Below are 17209 nucleotides of genomic sequence, written 5' to 3' on the forward strand. Positions count from 1 at the left end.
AGTTGTCTAAAGAAAAAAGTGACAAAATGACATTGTGACAAAGTGACATTGACAAAATGAGTCAACATTGTTGTTAAAATTTATGCTATAAGTTCACGTTGACAGACATAATTCTGTTGGCAACTTTTTATATAGTTAAAATTATCAATATGTATGTGGATCTCAATTTTAGCAGGGAATAAATTTCATGACATGGGTTCATAATCTCATTTTCTTATTAGAAAGAAGCCTGCATCTATGACATCGTTTTGCTAGAGTAGCAAATCAAAGGATAAATACAACTTGTCTTCAAGCAAGTGGCAAAACTTCCACTAGTTACAAGAAAATAGGATTATGTTGCAGGTGTGGCAGAAGTAATTGGTAATGACTTCAGCTCCTGGAGGGGCATTAATTCTTGCACCTGAAATCCATAGTAAATTGAGTTAAGGAGATCCACATAACATGCTGGTAGACAAATGTTATCCTTTCTGTGCTTTTATGTAAATCTGTTGAGGATAGAATTTGATCTTTAAGTTACACATTCATTTAAGTAGTAATATTTCTGCCAGCTATGCTCTAATTTAAATGTTAAGTGTGAAATAAATTAGAAAAATCTAATCTGCCTCAGTAGAGTAATACTGGGACAAAGAAAGATTAAAATGTTTGGTTATCGATTAGTTCTTTGGAGGAAGGGGGTGGCAGTTCCTGTTGGAATTAATGGAAGGATGGCACAGTTGTGTGGGAATATAAACTGGAGATGCTGTTATGTTCTGCCATGAGGAAGCTAAATAAGGGACCGAGGGTTTTTGCACTTGAAGCCAAGAGATGGAATTTTTAATGGTCTTTTTTAAATGTACAAATCCAGTGATGTACATTGATTTGTATTTTAGTTTATAAATAATAATGTCCTCTTGAAAAGAGGAGGTTAAGTACCAAAGAACTGTTTTGTGGTTGGGATATATGTATGGACTTCACTTTGTGAGACCAAACCCACAGTTTCTGTTGTTAACCATGAATGTAAAAAATGGTACTGGGTTGGCTTGGATTGGCTTGGGGAAAGGGAATAGGGCATGGCAGTTGGTATGTGTGCAAATGAAGAGTCTTACTAATTATTTTTATTTTGGCAGAGCACAATGAAAAACATTGTTATTAATCGTTTCAGTTTCTAATGCATGAGTTAAATGTGTATAAATATTTGAATAATGAATATTGACTGCTCTTCTAGATGTCTGTGGTTTGTTTCCTCTGGGAGTCATCAGTTCTGCTTTAACTTGCTTTCTTTATGCTGTTTCCAAATTGTCTGTTTGCCTTCTCTATCTTTATTAATTCTACCCTACCAACAGGTGAGAAAGCGAAACTCTTCTTCCTGCTTACACATTACATCTGATAGCAAATACCAGCTTGCATCACATTTTTCTTTTTTTTGTTCCCCCATTTTTTTTTTTTTTAATATATATTTAGAAGCTTAATTGATGTGTAGAAAGGTAAGCGTACTTCCCAAAGGAAAATGGTAACTTAGCTTCTAGCCAGGTGCCCCTAGAGGCCTGAAAGTGCTGACTGAGCATAATTGGAAAATTACTCTAGAACTTTCTAGTGGTGATTTAAATGCCATTGAAGGCAGTCATACACATTTAAATATTTTCTTTTTAAGCATTCAGTTCTCTCAGTAATGGCATTTGTAGTTATAAATTTTATAAAAAGCTATATGTGTTTTTTTAATGGCCTAGTCTTATGTGAAAGAGATATGTATCTTAATGGAATATCCTGTCTGAACACTGTCAGTTTTTATTATCCTCTTGTAAGATAATTACCATTACCTGTAGAAAGGCATGCTTATTTTCTCAAGTACAGTTCTTAAATTTCTGATTTTTATGATATAAAGTTGCACTTGCTTTAGGATTCTGTTTCTCAGTGTGATTTGCATTCAAGTAAGCAGAATTTTCTGCTTCTATAGGATTTTTCAGCACTAAGTTCTTGATAGGTGAGGATGTTTTAACTTGTTTATGTGAGTTCTGAGATACAGGCATGAGAAACAGAGCAGCATTTTCGTTGTGGTTGGCTGTAGTGTACTTGTGTGTATGTGTGTTCAGATGAAGGTACTTCTTCATTTTGATGTTGTAAGGTTGTGGCTTCTCTTGCCTGAAGAGGTTGACACAAGTTCTATATGTTTACTCCTTTGTACCTTCCTTATAAAGAGGAAAAGAGTACTAAGAAATATCTACCATAGCTTCAAGATCAATTGAATATATCTTTCTTAATAAACAAATGGGAAAGATGGGAAAGGCTGACTTCAGTCTGAATCTCAGCACTTTCAGTGTTCCATCTGGTAACAAACTAAATAAAATCAAAACATACGTGCTTCAGTCTACTGGGCAGCTGATACAAAGTTATAGGAAAGTTATGCAGTTCCAATTGGGCAGTAGCTGAAATTGTTTCAAGTAGTGTTTTGAAGTGTGTTACCTCCTCAGTGGAGCTACAGAAATGTTTCCTGATAGTGAATTTTCTTTATTCAGCTTATTATTAGATGATGAATACAGGTGGTTTTAAAGACATTCTGTTGTTCAGTATAAGAAAGTAGAATCAATTGTCAGATACTGATTACCATCTGCTTTCACATGTCAACTGACTTTTATTCCACTTACTATTATTATTATTATTGTGCTGCTAATTGTCAGGATACAATGAGCTTGCTGTCAGTGTAAACAGTTCAAGGTAGAATAAAAATGAGTCTTTAAGCAGTTAAGTACTTAGTTTGCATGATCTATGTCTAAAGGAAAAAAAACACTTATTAATAGATCTATATGTGTGGATCTGTTTGTAAAGGCATTTATTTTCATTAGACCACAGGAATCCTGAAGTTAAACTTTTCCCTTTGCACCTGACTACATATGATGAAGAAGGATGTGGTTCCACACCTACATCCTTCTCAACTGATGTCACTGTTCCTTAAAGAGACCTCAGCAACCATTCTGTGGTGCTTCTGGCTGAGTTCAGTGTAGGAGATTTTGTCTGTGAGTCTTATCAGATATTTTCAAGGGGACAAGCTACACAGGGGAGCTGGGCCCTAGACAAGGCTGTGCACTTACTGCTGTCCTTCATTACTGCTCACTGCCTCTGTGGGATGTCCCACAGTGCCTGGGTTTTTGTCACTCCCCACTGCATCCCTGCCTTCTTGGCTGTCTTAGATCTGTTTGAAAGCAAAGGAGGAGCAGGGACAAGGTGTGGAGCCCATAGGAGAGCCATTTCTTTTCTTGCATCAAGTCCTAGGTGAACTGCTGGCCTTCCCAGGCAGCATTGGAGGGGAGAGTTGCTCCCTGTCAGCCTGGGAGAAACTCTGCTGGAAGGGAGACCAACGGGAATGGAAAGCAGAGTAGAGTCAAGACAAGGTGTAGAATAATAGAAATGAAGACCACCTGTAGCTGATATCCCAAACCATGCAGAAATACGAGTAATTTTCTAAAAAATTCGTAAGCACAAGCGGATGCAGCAGCAGCCAAGCTGAGAACGCGGCTTTCGCCAGCAGGTGTCGCTGTGCGCTGCGTGCCGGGGCCGAGCGGGGCCGGCAGGCGGAGCTGCGGGCTGCTCTGAGCGCCCCGTGGGCACCCGCCGCCCCCTGCTTAGGGGCTGTAGCTCTCGGGCATGTCCCACCTGCAGCGCGGTGCCGCTGCTGTGGTTCACTGCTCAACTCGTTGCTGGCAGTGGACGAGGTTTGCTGACGTCTGTGGGGTGGCTTGTAAAACTCAAGAATACCTGGATTGCAAACATTTCTTTAGAAACAAGTTTATCAGATGCAGCCCTGTAAGCAGACTCATTACTGCTTCAGTGTGGGAACGGTTACTTACTTAAAAGATGAGGTTCAGCTCTTAAAGAGACAGTACAAGATAATGTTTTAGAGTTAGAATTGCTTTGTTTGATGTTGTTTTGCTTTATGGTTTTTTATTTTGTTTTTGTCTGCTTGCTTGTTTTTGTTTTTTTTTTTGAGTGCTGGGGATTTTTTGCTGTTGCTTCTTTGGATTTTTTTTTTTCTTTTCTTTTTTTTGCTGTCAATTTGTGTGTACTTCAAAACCTGCTGGATTAGAGTTGTGCCCGCTCTGTGTAACACATACCCTGCACTCCTTATTTGAAACTGACGGGCTGATGTTTACATTTCAAAACAATGTGAAGGGTGTGTGTGTCGTGTTGCTCTGGCTCTGACCTATGCCTGTGCAGTAGCACCTCTGTGCCTTACAGCCTGACAGAAATACAGCCATCCTCACAGACTGCAGGGTAGTCTGGCGGCTGCAGGAACACCAGCCTGAGCTGCAAACTGAAATAGCCTTTGCGAACATGTTTCTTTGTTATTATGGACATGAAACCTGCACTTAGCTGTTAAGAAATGAGGGGAGAAGAGATTGTGTAAATGTTTGTCAGAGAAATTATGGATTTAGAATTTTACTGAAATACTGTCATTTGTTTAGCTTTATTTGCTTTGGTTGTTAGTAGTCATTTTTGTGTGTGGTTTGAAAAAAGGAAATACTGATACAACTCTAAAGTGTCAGTCCTGCCTGGAGCACACTACAAAGTGCAACAAAATGTGAAACGTACCTAAAGCTAACTTCTCATTTCTCTTTGTATCTGCCATTGAAAAATGCTAGTAAAAAAAATACAGTTAGAAGATGGCCTTATTCAAACAGTATTCTTTTTTTTCTTTTCTAAAATGTTTTCTGAAGTTTTCAAGATATCACCTATTTTCAGCCAACTATGTATAGTTAGGCTTGTCAGAGCATTGTGATAATGTGCGAGGAGATGTGAAGTCTGTCCCTGAAGCACATCAGTGATGTGTTTTTAAGAGGAGTTAAAAATAATAATAAAAATCTGTGGAGACACTGAAGCAGTTTGCTTTTGGGCTAACAGCCCAAAAGGAGATGATGAGTAGTTTTGGATAGATCAGGTTGTATCAGACATCTGGGCAAACCTGTCAATTGTTTTGCCAATATTTTCTAAGCAGTTAAAATTCAGCCACTGAAGATCATCTTGGACTGTTGGCTTTAAGTTTTGGTGGGGATGGAGAGTGCAGCTGAAGGTCCCGTTGGACCAGAGATCAGGAAGAAAAGTGATAACTCCCTCAGTCCCCTTCCTTCTAGAGAGAAGATCAGAAATACTCTTGTGCAAATAGTCTATAGTACAAAACATCAGAAGTCCAAGTGTCCAGCAATATCTGTTATCCCTTTTCAAACATCAGCAACATATCCAAACATTATGATGAGGATGATGGTACGCACCTTCAGTTCTGAGGATATTACCCTGGGTAGTGTGATTTAGAGGCAGAAAGCATCTATCTGAAGCCAGACAGAGGTTATATCATTTGGGCAGCACAAGTGTGAAAACCAGCGTGGTGCCAGAGGCTGCGATGTTAGCTCAAAATATAACCTGAAGAAGAATATAAAGATATGGGTTAAGTATTTACGTAGTAATCTTACAGTTATTAAGGGAAGGTTTACTAAGTTTTAGCTCGTGTTCTTGGTAAAGGAATGTTTTCTTTAGGAGATGGAGGGGACTTTTAGGGAATAGTTTATCAGTAAAATTTTCAGTGAGATACAGGATAGAACTGAGGAGGCAGATGGTCCAGAAAATTACATGCCAATAAGCGTTGGCTCTTAGAAGCAAAAGAAGAGCTTCTTCATAATCTTGTAATCTTTTATGAAACATGAAAGGAGTGACAGAATCAATGGGATGAGTTTACTGGTCATTAAATGTGGGGGAGGGAAAGACAAGCCTTCATTAAACTTGTTGGTTTTAAAATGTTTTTGATATAAAAAAACAAAAAATCCCAAACCCACCTGCCAACACAGAGTGAAAATCATGATGAGATGACTGATAACAAATGTTTTTCTATGCTCCATGCATCAGTAGAATTTGGCTGTTGCCCTGAAGAAAGTAAAGACTAAATCTGTGTGTTCAGCATTCCTTATGTATCAGCACCTGTTTCTTTTGAGAGCCGTTTAGATTTTACAGTGTGCCTGAAGCATTAGCAGAGAAATACAACAAATGTTTAATAGCAGATCTTGAAGGAAGATGATGGAAATGTTGTGGCAGTTGTGGAAAGCTCTAGGATGATCCAGGGCTTCTAGGGTTCAGTTCCATCTCTTTTAATCCAAAAGATCTCAGGTGGTAACTGAAACATGGTAATTCTGAATTATTATATAGGCAGAAGTAATAGATTTTTCTCCTGAGAGTCAAGAGTATCTCAAAGAACAGTAAGATCGTCCATAAAGTAATATGAGATTTTGCTTCATTTAACAGGTTACACTGAAGTGGGGAATGAGTTTATGGTTACTGAGAGCCCCTTGGAGAATTCATACAAAGCAGAACAAAGTATAATGTTTTGCAGAGACATCTGATCCTGTGCACTGACCAGATGTGATACAGCAACTGACAGAGAAAAGGTCATCTGAGGGGTTTCTGAATGCAAACAAGGGGACACAGAATGCTTAGACTACTACAGTCTTATGCAGGAAAATGTTTTGCCCAAGATCCTTGAACTTTTTGTGGCTTGTTTGCATCTCAGCAGTAGGACAGAGCAGAGTTTTAATATTCGGGGTTTCATATTTACTAAGACAAATTAGCTAGCTAGATCTAATGCACAGCATCTTATGTAATACTCAATTTTCTTTTCTGTCAGCAAAATATATTGTATACTGACATAATTGTATACTGTACAAAAAATATTGTATACTGACAATCTGTCCCATGCCATGTGTGCTAATGATCCCTATTGGTGGTACTTTTGATTAACAGTAAAGGAAACTAGCAGAATAAACTGTCCCAGTACTGACATTTATGACGTAAACAACACAGACTGTACTGTTCATGGAGATGTCCCAAATCTTAGTCGAAAAGTGCGTCAGGTAGCTAAGAGGGAAAATCAGCCGACAACTAAAATATTTTGAATTGTGTGCATTTGTCACAACCTTTTCTAACAGCGAATGACTTTTAGGGTGATTTTGTTCTTATTTGCCTTTGGATGTGGATCATACAGGGCTGGAAACTGTTCTTGTTTCCTCACTTAGCTTTTCAGAGTCATTGTGATTCAAACTGCCGTTACCACTTCTTATCCAGAAATGAGCAGCTCTCCCTGTTCCTTCTAGTAAGGCACAGATTGCAGATGAATGTAACAAAACCCCTTGTTCTTCGTTTTCTTGATTGTAGTTTAGATCTGAATTTCCAGAAGGAGATGGTCATGCATCCGAGTTATTTCTGCAGGAACTGCTTGCAGTCTGATGTTGGATGAATATTCCCCTTTGAGCTTGGATCAAAAGTTTTTGGTGCCCGTATCTTTTCTTAAATAGTGTAACTTGCCTTTGAAATATTGCAATCTTATTTTACACTGTATATACATTTGTCTCTCTCTCTCTCTATATATATATATATGTGGTGATTATAAATATGCAAATATTAGGATTTCTGTTTATTTTCTAGAATCTGGCCACGTTAAAACTATGGTCTTTTTAATTTTCTCTCTAGTTTTCTGTTGCTGTGCAGTTTTACTGAAGGACTTTGTTGATCAGTTTTTTCATAATTTAAAAAAAAGCTGTTGGAGAACTTCTGTTGTTTTTTTTTTTGTTTTTTTTTTGGGCATAAAATCTGATGACAATATGACAAAGATGCTATCCAGTTCAATTAAGAATGTATTTGGCTGCTTTAATACCAGATAAACAACTTGATATTAATGTACATGAACTTGCCTATAGAAACAGGGCCTTGATAAAATGCTTTAATCACCTATTTGCTCATATCCTGTGGCTTTTATAGTTAACTTGGGAAGTAAGAGTAATCATTTTTGTTGTATGCTTTTGTGATCTGGTTGTAAATTAATCACACAAGTACAGTGTCAGCATGAATTAATTATGCAAGTAAGCCGAATGGCTATTTCATTATTTTATTTAAATGGCAATAGCTTGAGAAGATCTTTTATCTTAATAGATTAGCCAGAATTCATTCGAAAAAGTCTTAGTATGTTTAAGGTAATGGGAAAAAAAAAAAAAAAAAATTGCTTTCAGTACATCCTAGCAGAGATCCTGTTTAAAACAGATGACAGCCTGTCACGTTCAGTAGCATATCAGTCATCAGATTTATTCTAATTCCCTAAGCTGAACATTTCATTCAAGCTTGTAGATTGTCTTGTCAAGCTACCAAAAGCTTCATAGCATTTCTGTCAAGCATATAGTTGCACTAGCAGTTCACAAATAAATGCTAAGCTACAAAAATGTTGTTTATTTTCTTTAACATTTTATGGAGATAACTAAACTATTCTCTCGTGTTATTTTCTCTTCATCTGTTTATCAGAAGGCATTCAAGGAGCTACTTTCAAAACGTGCCTCATCCTGACCATACCTATTTCAGGCCAAGAGCCATTGTTTGTGGATGTGTTGTTTTTACTCACAGCAGTCTAGACCATCAAGCTTATGACTGCTGTAATCACAAAGGCCCAGTGAGCAGCTTCACTTCCTGCATATGTGTAGAAATGCCACTGCTGGTCTGAGGTCCTGGTATAGTCAGTCTTGCTTTGTGGCACTTTGTGGTGGTGGAGTTCTGACCACATGAGAAGTTACAATTTTCTTATCAGTCTGAATGATTATGGCATTCTCCCTGTTTATTCATCAGAATAACTTTGGTATTTTTTTTTATGCTTTACTGGGCACGTTTGCACACACATGGGGTGGCTGAGTTGGGCTCCTTGCCTCTGTTTCAGACCTGCTTCCTTCAAAGGAATGCCTTTTCTATCTTTTCCTTCTTACTTTCTTTTTTTTTTTTTCTTTTTTTTTTTTTTTTCCCTCTCTCCTTCTTCTGAGTTTTCTTCGCTTAAAATAAAGTATAAATTTGTATTACTTACATACAAAGTAGTTGATCCTGCATAGTAGTGAGAACTTGTCGTGAGGCACAGTTGGCTTTCTTCAAGATTGAGATGCACTAATCTAGGGTAGTAAAGGACTAGGAATGGTTAGTTGAAGCAATGCTAATTAACTTGCACTAAAAAAAACCCCACAACCTACTAGGTTGCAGTATTTGTACGATTCATGTGAGCTCCAGAAATTGTTAGTGAAGTGAGTTTTCATTAAGTCATGTGTCCAGGTTAGACTGATCAAACTGCTAATGATATGGCATTCATTATGAAGTCCTGGCTGCCCTTTTACAGAGAAGGAAATTGCCTTTCTCAGCAATAAGAAAAAGTTAATCTCTGTGTTAATTGTCCACAGCCACCAATTTCAGAATTTAACTCCACTTTCTACTTCCTCACATAAACTTGTGATTTATTTTAGTATGTGATGATTTTTTTCTGTCATTTGCATACAGTGCTACATTTTCTCCCCAGTATGATGGTTTTCTCTGTCATAAATTACTAGAGTTTTTATGTTATATTTCAATTTTTAAATAGCAGATATGTTCTTTTAGGAGGCTTATTCCATTAACAGGTTTTCCAAAAGACAGGCTGTATGCATCTAAAAACAACTGTGCAGCTGAAACCCCAGATAAATTTAAAGCCTGAATGTCTTAATAAATAAATAAATCATATCATGATAGCAAACAGTCAGAAAATAAATTTATACCTATTATTGTTACTTGTATTCAAACATAGAAGTATGTAATATAGACAAAAACTGATTCCAGACAGGTAAAATTCAATTTTACACTAGGATAATTGTTTTATATATTTTACATTTATTTATAAGATCATATGAAATCTCGGAATTCCAACTGAATAAAATGAAATCAATAAGCACTGTCCTTCCTTGTATTTTTGCTTTATAGTGTTAGCAATTTGGATATTTTTGGTTTCCAAATCAATGAATATATATCAACTCTCTCAATATCCTCCCATATGTTACCTGGACCAAAATTAACATTATTATTAAAAAGATGTAAGTGTAAATCTTGAGTTCTATGGCTGAGAATGAAACTGTTTTTGTGATGACACTGAGAAATTAGACTGTCCCGGTTCAAGCAGCCTTGTGTGTACTGGAGATTCAGCTGACGGGATCCAAATGCTGCGTAGGTGACAGAGCCCATGACTGAAGTAATAAATTGCTTCCCATCAGTACAGATTAGTTTATTCAGAATCTGATCTTCATTATTCCCCAAAGAGAAACAAATTTAACTATTTTTCATATTTGGTAGGATAGTAAAATGAATTCTCAGTCCCCATGGAGAAGAATGTACTCAGTTGATGCATTTATCCTGTAAGGTTACTCTGTCTTATGTACCTCAGCTGTCCATATCAGACTGAGCTAAAGTAGGAGGCACCCCAAGTAACCACACTGCAATCATTACTTGGAAGGCTAACTGACATGACTTACCTCTCATCTTACTAAATAGGTTGAATAGCTAACCTGAAATGCTGGCTGATGATAAAATCAAGATGATTTTATATGTATTGAATTGAAGCTGCAGAATACTAGAGTAATAAGAAGGTAGTGTCAAGATATCGTCTACTTTGCAAAAACTGTTAGTAGACCTGCCAGATTATTCTGTCAGGCTGGATGTTTTAAGAAATGCTGTCTTCCAAGGCATGTATTGGTCTTATTGTATAGTAACAACATCAGGTACTCGTTAAACATCCAGTCCACTAGTTTGTGGTACCACAAAAATAGAGAAAAATGGGTTGTTTATGAATAATTCTTTTTATTATAAAAGTTTTTGATTAGGTTTTAATGTGTCAAGAGACTCTTCTATCCTGGGATGTACAGTCATCGGGTGCTTAAGTTAGTTTTCTGCACTGGAGTAGTGTAAAAGTAAGGTGATACAAATATGACTGGGAGCAAAGTTTACGTTCTTGCTTTAAGAACTCAGAATTTGATGGTAGCATAAGTAAACATAGTTGTGGGGTGTAACACTTTTTCTCACACTATACTGAAGGTGACTGCTGTGTGGCTGTACAAGGTAACTCTAATTAAAACAGTTTCCCCTTGAAATGTAATTTTGTTCTTCCTCTTCACTATCCAGTGGTAGACTAATATTTGTCTCCAGAATGTTTTTCCAGGATCTGAAGTGGAATTACAGTGTGTGAAGGTTACTAAATATTAGGCAAAAATTATAATTCTCTTCATAGTTTAAAAGTATCTTTCATATTTCAAAAACCCTCCTGGATGTAAAATTCTTTTGGCAAACATTCACTGTCTTGCACATAGGAGAGAAAACTTACTAAAAATAGTATATGCTGCTATCATGCTGAGGTTCCCCTCCAGTTATTGTCTGCCCAGTAGTTTGTTTCCTGTTTAGTGTACTTTACACTTGCCAATTTTATCTTATAAGTTAGGGAGGAGAGCCAATTTAGTATTTCATATTACATTTTGTTTTCAGTAATTCAGTCATTCATCCTGTTAGAAATTATGGGAAAATAAAGGGAAATCAAGAAATCATCTGTACATCTCTAGTTATTAAAAATCCCACATGTATAAATAACACAGTGATAGATGTGTATATATGTGTGTTTGTGTGTGTATTAAAAAAAAACAAAAACAAACAACAAACCTATAATCCAGCATAGTATAATTCTGTGTAAAAGTATCACTGTGTACAGGTGAGGAATCTGTTATTGTGAGAAAAATCAAAAATTTGTTCCAGTTACTATACAAATTCCTTCCAACTAATATTAAATCTTTGTACTGTCACAAAGGGAAAGAACTGATTAGATGCTGTACCTTTGAAGTCTTGAAGAAATTAAGAGAATGTTGAACTATAATATGAAAACAGTGTCAAAGTGGCATAACTTTATCAGAAAAAACTATACTTTTTTATATTAAAGCTTGAACATGTCAGGATTTGCTTTTGACAGCAAGAAGTGATGTTAAGATTTGCCTTTGATGGCAAAGAGTCAAGAAAGTGTAACAAACAAGAAAAGTTGCCTTTGGTCATGAAGTGTATAAGAACTATTTCAGAAGACTTTCCCCTATGTTTACTCACAGCTTGACTGTGAAACAGAAAGCTATTTAGGAGTTTTTCTAATGGTATGATAGTGCAGAAGCCATCCTATTGCAAATATCTAACCTTCCTGTCAGCTGCTCTTTCAGTGTGAAAGGCAAGATAAATCTCCGGAATCTGAAAGTATTGCAGCTTCAGAACATCTGAGAGTATCTTGTGGAATTGGTTTATTGGAGCTGTTGACTATTTTTTTCTCTCACTTTTTTTTTTTTTTTTTTTAATCTTGTGTTTCATCTGTAATTCTGTTTCTATCAAGTCCTCTTTTTGTTATTGTTTTTTAGTGATGCCAAGCAGTACGACTTGTCATGCCCAGAACATCTGAGAAGCAAGCCTCAAACTGTTCCACAAGATTATGTGCATGAGAAAGCAGTCATCAAAATAAGCCTGGGCTTCAGAATTGCTGTCTAAGTAAGGATTTTGCCTCCTTTGTCTTGTAAGTGGATTTAGAGCACTTTTGCTCCGCCCAGGAATAACTGTTGTGGGGCCAAGATTCAGCTGCTGTCTCAACTCTCTGGAGCTGAACCTAATTTCTTCTTTTCATCTCTGATGTCAAGTGTTTTTGCAATTAAAACATTAATGTAGCTTGATGAATCAAGGAATAATGAGTGGTAGACAACTGATTTCGTGATGAGGTTGAAAGAAAGAACATCTATCTGTTGCTTTTTCCAGAAAGAAAATGAAGAGAATGATCTTACTGAAAACAGCTAAATAATTCTAGGTCTGAAGTTTTTTCCAGGAAGGTTTGTTTGTTTGTTTGTTTATTGTGGGTTTTTGTTTGTTTGCTTGTTTGTTTGCTTGTTTGTTTTCCCCAGCCATTTGTCTTTGTGGAAAGACTCTGATTGACTTTTGAGGTTCAAAAGTCCTAGGAAGAATTCTTTTTGTCCATTACATAACTTTCAGCTTATCTGAACTTCTTTGTAATTTATGTTCTGAAAGGAATTCTTGAAGGCTTCTTCACTGTAAATTATTTTCATGTCTTTTTCCTTAATCATGTTCTTGTTAATACTTTAATATGACTTTAAATATGCAGTAAACCATTTTTTAAAAGTAAACCTAAGGTCTTTATTCCCTGTGCTTTATGTCATCAGAAATGATGATAAGACTCAGGAAATCTAGTTTCTCAGTGACAGAAGTATTCAAATGCAGAAATATTTCATTGATTGCAGAAGCAGTGATGGCAGAATGCACATTCTGTGGGGAATCTGACTGTTTTGCCTGTTTTCTAAGTTGTGCTGGGTCTTTATTTGGAAGACTTTCTTCCTCCAGCTTTTTTGTCATTCATACCTTTAACATTTTACATGGAAGCTTTAAATGTTTCCTGCATACTGAGTGAAAAAAAAAAAAAAAAAACCACTTTATTTTTTATCATTTTTAGTTGCAATAAAGTTTTGGGTATTTTCCAGTGTAGCTTTGATTAAAGATAAATATATATATATATATATTATAACTAGTTTTTTATATATATACTCATATATATATATATACTCATATATATATATATATATATATATATATATATATATATATATATATATATATATTTTTTTTTTCCCCAGAGTAAACAAAAATATTGCAGCAGTTTGATTGGGAAGGAAACATTTGGTCATGTTTTAGATTGTTTTCTTAAAATTTGGCAGGGAGGTCACCCCAGTATTAGAAATTTCTGTGATAACGTGTCTGATGTTCTAAACATATTTGAGTTTTGCTAATACCTCTTTTTTACTTTTTTTCTCCTCGTTAGCTTATTTTCTCAGCTGCCTGGCACTGATTTGGAGTACAGTAGAGACTCTCCTTTTACGCTTCTTTTGTCGATGCAACTACTAAGTGCGAGTTCACTCTGTTTTTCTTAGCTTCCATTTGAATTCTAAGCATCCTCAATGGACTTCATTTCCTGACCTATTGCACATATCTCCCAGTCTCGTAGAGTTTTGGCCCACCTCAGAATACCTGATTATCCCAGAATATTTCTGGATATGTAGCTTGCTCTTTTGAGTGCTACTGGACTTCAACATTCTTTGATACTGCATTGTCTCAGGGAAGCATCTGGCTTAGGTTATTTAAAAACACTAGCTTGCCAGCTCTAACTAAATAGGCAGTAACACTCAATAGGTCATGTATCTTACACCTTAAATGTGATGTTAAACACAGTCAATTCATAGTCACTAGAAGAGCTCCAAATAATGCCGACAGTATAACAAATGTATTTTGTAGTGTGTTCTTTCATAGAATGTTTGGAAGGGATACTACAATTAGGGTAGTATGGTTACTAGTTAGGGTAGTATAGTTAGGTCATGGTTGGACTCGATGATCATTAAGGTCTTTTCTAACCTGAGTGATTCTGTGATTCTATATAGACCATCTAGCTCCATGGGGAGAGACACCTAAAACTAAATTATTTTGTTCAAAGTCCCATTCAATCTGGCTTTGAATGTTTCCAGGAGGATGGAGCATCTACAACTTCTTTGGGCAAGCTGTTCAGTGCCTCACTACCTTACTGTAAATAATTTATTTATTTTATTTAATCCAAATCTCTTTTAGCTTAGAGCCATTACTCCTTGTCCTAACACTGCAATTCCTGACAAAGTCTCTTCCCCATTTTGTGTAGGCTCCTTCTAGGTACTGGAAGGTCACTAGAAGTCTCCCTGGAGCCTTCTCCAGGCTGAATAACCCCATTTCCCTCAGTTATTTTTCACAGGATAGGTGTTGCAGCCTCCTGATCATTCTCGTGTCCATCCCCTGGACACACTCTAAAAGATCTGTGTCATTATGCTGGGGGCCCTAGAGCTAAATACAGAACTCAGGTGGGGTCTTATGAAAGCAGGATACAGTTGAAAAATCACCTCATTTGGTTGCCTGCTAGTTATGCTGCTTTTGATGTAGCCCAGGGTAGTTGCTTTCTGCCTGCAAGAGCACATTGCTGGCTCACGTTGAGCTCATCAACCAACATGATCAAATCCTTTGCAGGGCTGACGTCAATACTCTCATCACCCAGCTTGTATTCATGTTTGGGATTGCCTTCACCCAACAGCATCCTGTTGCACTTGGCCTTGTGGAACTTCATGAGGTTTGTATATGCCCACTTCTCACACGTCCCATTCACTCTAGATATCAGTCCTTCCCCGTCTGTCCACCCTGCACTCAGCTTGGCACATCCACACATGTGCTGAGGGTACACTCAATCCCACTGTCCATGTTGCTAAAAAAGATGTTCAATTATAGAGATCCCTGTACAGACATATTCCTGAGGGACACTTCTCATCACTGGTCTTGAGCTTCTCACTTAACTACAATTAGTAGTTTAATAGTAGTAAATGAAAGCACATTTACAACCTAATCAAAAAGTTGCTAGATTTAAAAGTAAATGAAAAGGCACTGGGTGTTTTTGAGCTGCAGGCAGAAGTACGTGTACGTTCACACCTGGGCAACTCTGTTTCAATAATCTTAATATTGTGCAAGCACAGTTTAGGGAACAATTATGCTCTTAGTTAAAGGACAGCTTTCTCACCAGATACTCATATGAAAAAAAAAAAATGACAGCTTAATTCTCTTAAAGAACAAAACCAGCTGATCTGGTGTGAGTGGTGTTTTATTTCTCTGCTCTTTTTAGTTTGTGAGATTTCAGGTGCTGTGATTCTCATCAGCTCGAGTGTATGCTCTTGAATTTGAGTGTGTAGATAATTTGGGTTATATCCAATGTGCTTATTATTTTGGCTTGCAACAGTAATGGAGGTGCATTTATGTTGTGACATAAGTAAGTGGTGCAGCTGTATCTCTTTGAGAGGACTGAAGACGTTGCTCAGTACTAGGACTTGAAGGGCACATTTCTTGCAGGCCTTTACCTGTTTAGCTAATGACAGTTCTTGATCAGGCTCCAATATCCACAGTATTTTGTAGCCTTTTTGCTGTAGTTTTTTAATGCATTTACTGTCAGAAAATAAATAAATAAATAAAAATGAAGGTACTTTGAGAAATGTAAGTTGGCTGGATAAACTGAGAGTCTATTTTTGTTTGTTGCTTCCTGTCCTTTTCTAAGTCACTGTTCAAACTCCCTTCGTTCTGTGAAGTCAGCTCAATAATTAAATTGGGACGCTTTGGACAGGAGGAATGTTATTTCTGTTTGATGTTACTATTCCTAGTCGTATGCATTTATGGAACACAAAGTTACTACCACCTCTCATTTCAACACCCTCATAATAGTCTGTGATTTTATTTTTGCTTTTATGGTATGATGTTGGCTAGTAAATTGTTTCCATGTTAAACGATCATGACTGGGGATTTGGAAATTTTGAATATATTGTACAATTAACTTTGCAAATAGCAAGTATGAACTATATCTACATATTTTTTTTCAAATTATTTCCACAGCTAGCTTCAGAATTATTTAAGTTTTGGTGTTTTTTTCATAAGCTTCTTTCTTGGGGGATATAAAAGGCTGGGGATTTTGAGGTTTGAGCTTTCAGCAAGTCAGATGAAATATCTGTATAACAGTGGTCCAGTTTTGGTTCATTGAAGGTTAGTATGTAAGTCAATTAGCATCACTAATTCAAAATTAAGCCTAGTACTACATTGTCCAGTCTTGTAGGAAACTGGAAAAAATGCTAGACAAGCAATGCTCAAAATGTTATGCTGATACTGGTGCTTTATTATTTCCTCCTTATTGGCTTTCTGCCTGTCTTTTTCTCCTTGTGCCAGACAAAGAGCCTCAGACTAGACACATAACTTCAGCATCATCTCAAAAGTGACAAATAGAGAAGATTATTAATTTCCTTGTATCTGTTGACTGTCAAATTCTATGAACTATTGTTTGCTCCAGATAGGACAGAAACTACTTTAAATGCATGTTTTTTATCTACAAAGACTAGAAAAAAATCACACTCTGGTTGTAAACTATTTAGAAATAGAGATCTAGCAGCGTATACAACTGGTAATAATTGAGTTATGAAGCCAGTGAATTATCGACAGTGAAGACGAAGGATGTCTAAGTGGATTGACTATTCTGCACTTGGCCAAAAGGTATCATGGTTTCATGATTAAGGTGAAAAAAAGTTAATATGTTACAGGAAAGCTTCCCCATAGAACATACACGGCGATGAGAAAATCTGAAAAAGAGTGGAGACAAACTTTGACAAGATCTTGCACAGTTTTCTTTAAATTTAAAATGGTGTTGGGGGGGGGAAGAGAAGATGTATTGTTAAGGAAAAGACAAAAACTAGGAAAAAAAAAAGAAATGGAAAAAAATTGACAGTTAAATACTGGAGAAGAGGACAGAACG

The 17209-nt window shown here is 36.6% G+C and overlaps 1 protein-coding gene across 30 annotated transcripts in view; it reads left to right on the forward strand.

The window, feature by feature from the left end:
* The window catches only part of MIPOL1 (mirror-image polydactyly 1), a 167772-nt gene that overhangs the window by 2085 nt on the left and 148478 nt on the right, over positions 1-17209 (forward strand). For 10 of the 30 annotated variants that reach the window (XM_015865032.3, XM_085550443.1, XM_085550458.1 and 7 more), the window contains one exon: positions 12219-12345. The exons of 7 other annotated variants lie outside the window; for them this stretch is intronic. The gene's annotated coding sequence lies outside the window, so the exon portion shown is untranslated. Of the gene's footprint in view, positions 1-12216; positions 12371-12606; positions 12678-14901; positions 15002-17209 lie in introns of those variants that run through there. 13 more of the 30 variants (XM_085550446.1, XM_015865030.2, XM_085550466.1 and 10 more) reach the window with 6 other exon arrangements.

This window comes from Coturnix japonica, chromosome 5 (genome assembly GCF_054131305.1).
Source record: "Coturnix japonica strain WE chromosome 5, WE-NBRP24, whole genome shotgun sequence".
Taxonomy (NCBI): Eukaryota; Metazoa; Chordata; class Aves; order Galliformes; family Phasianidae; genus Coturnix; species Coturnix japonica.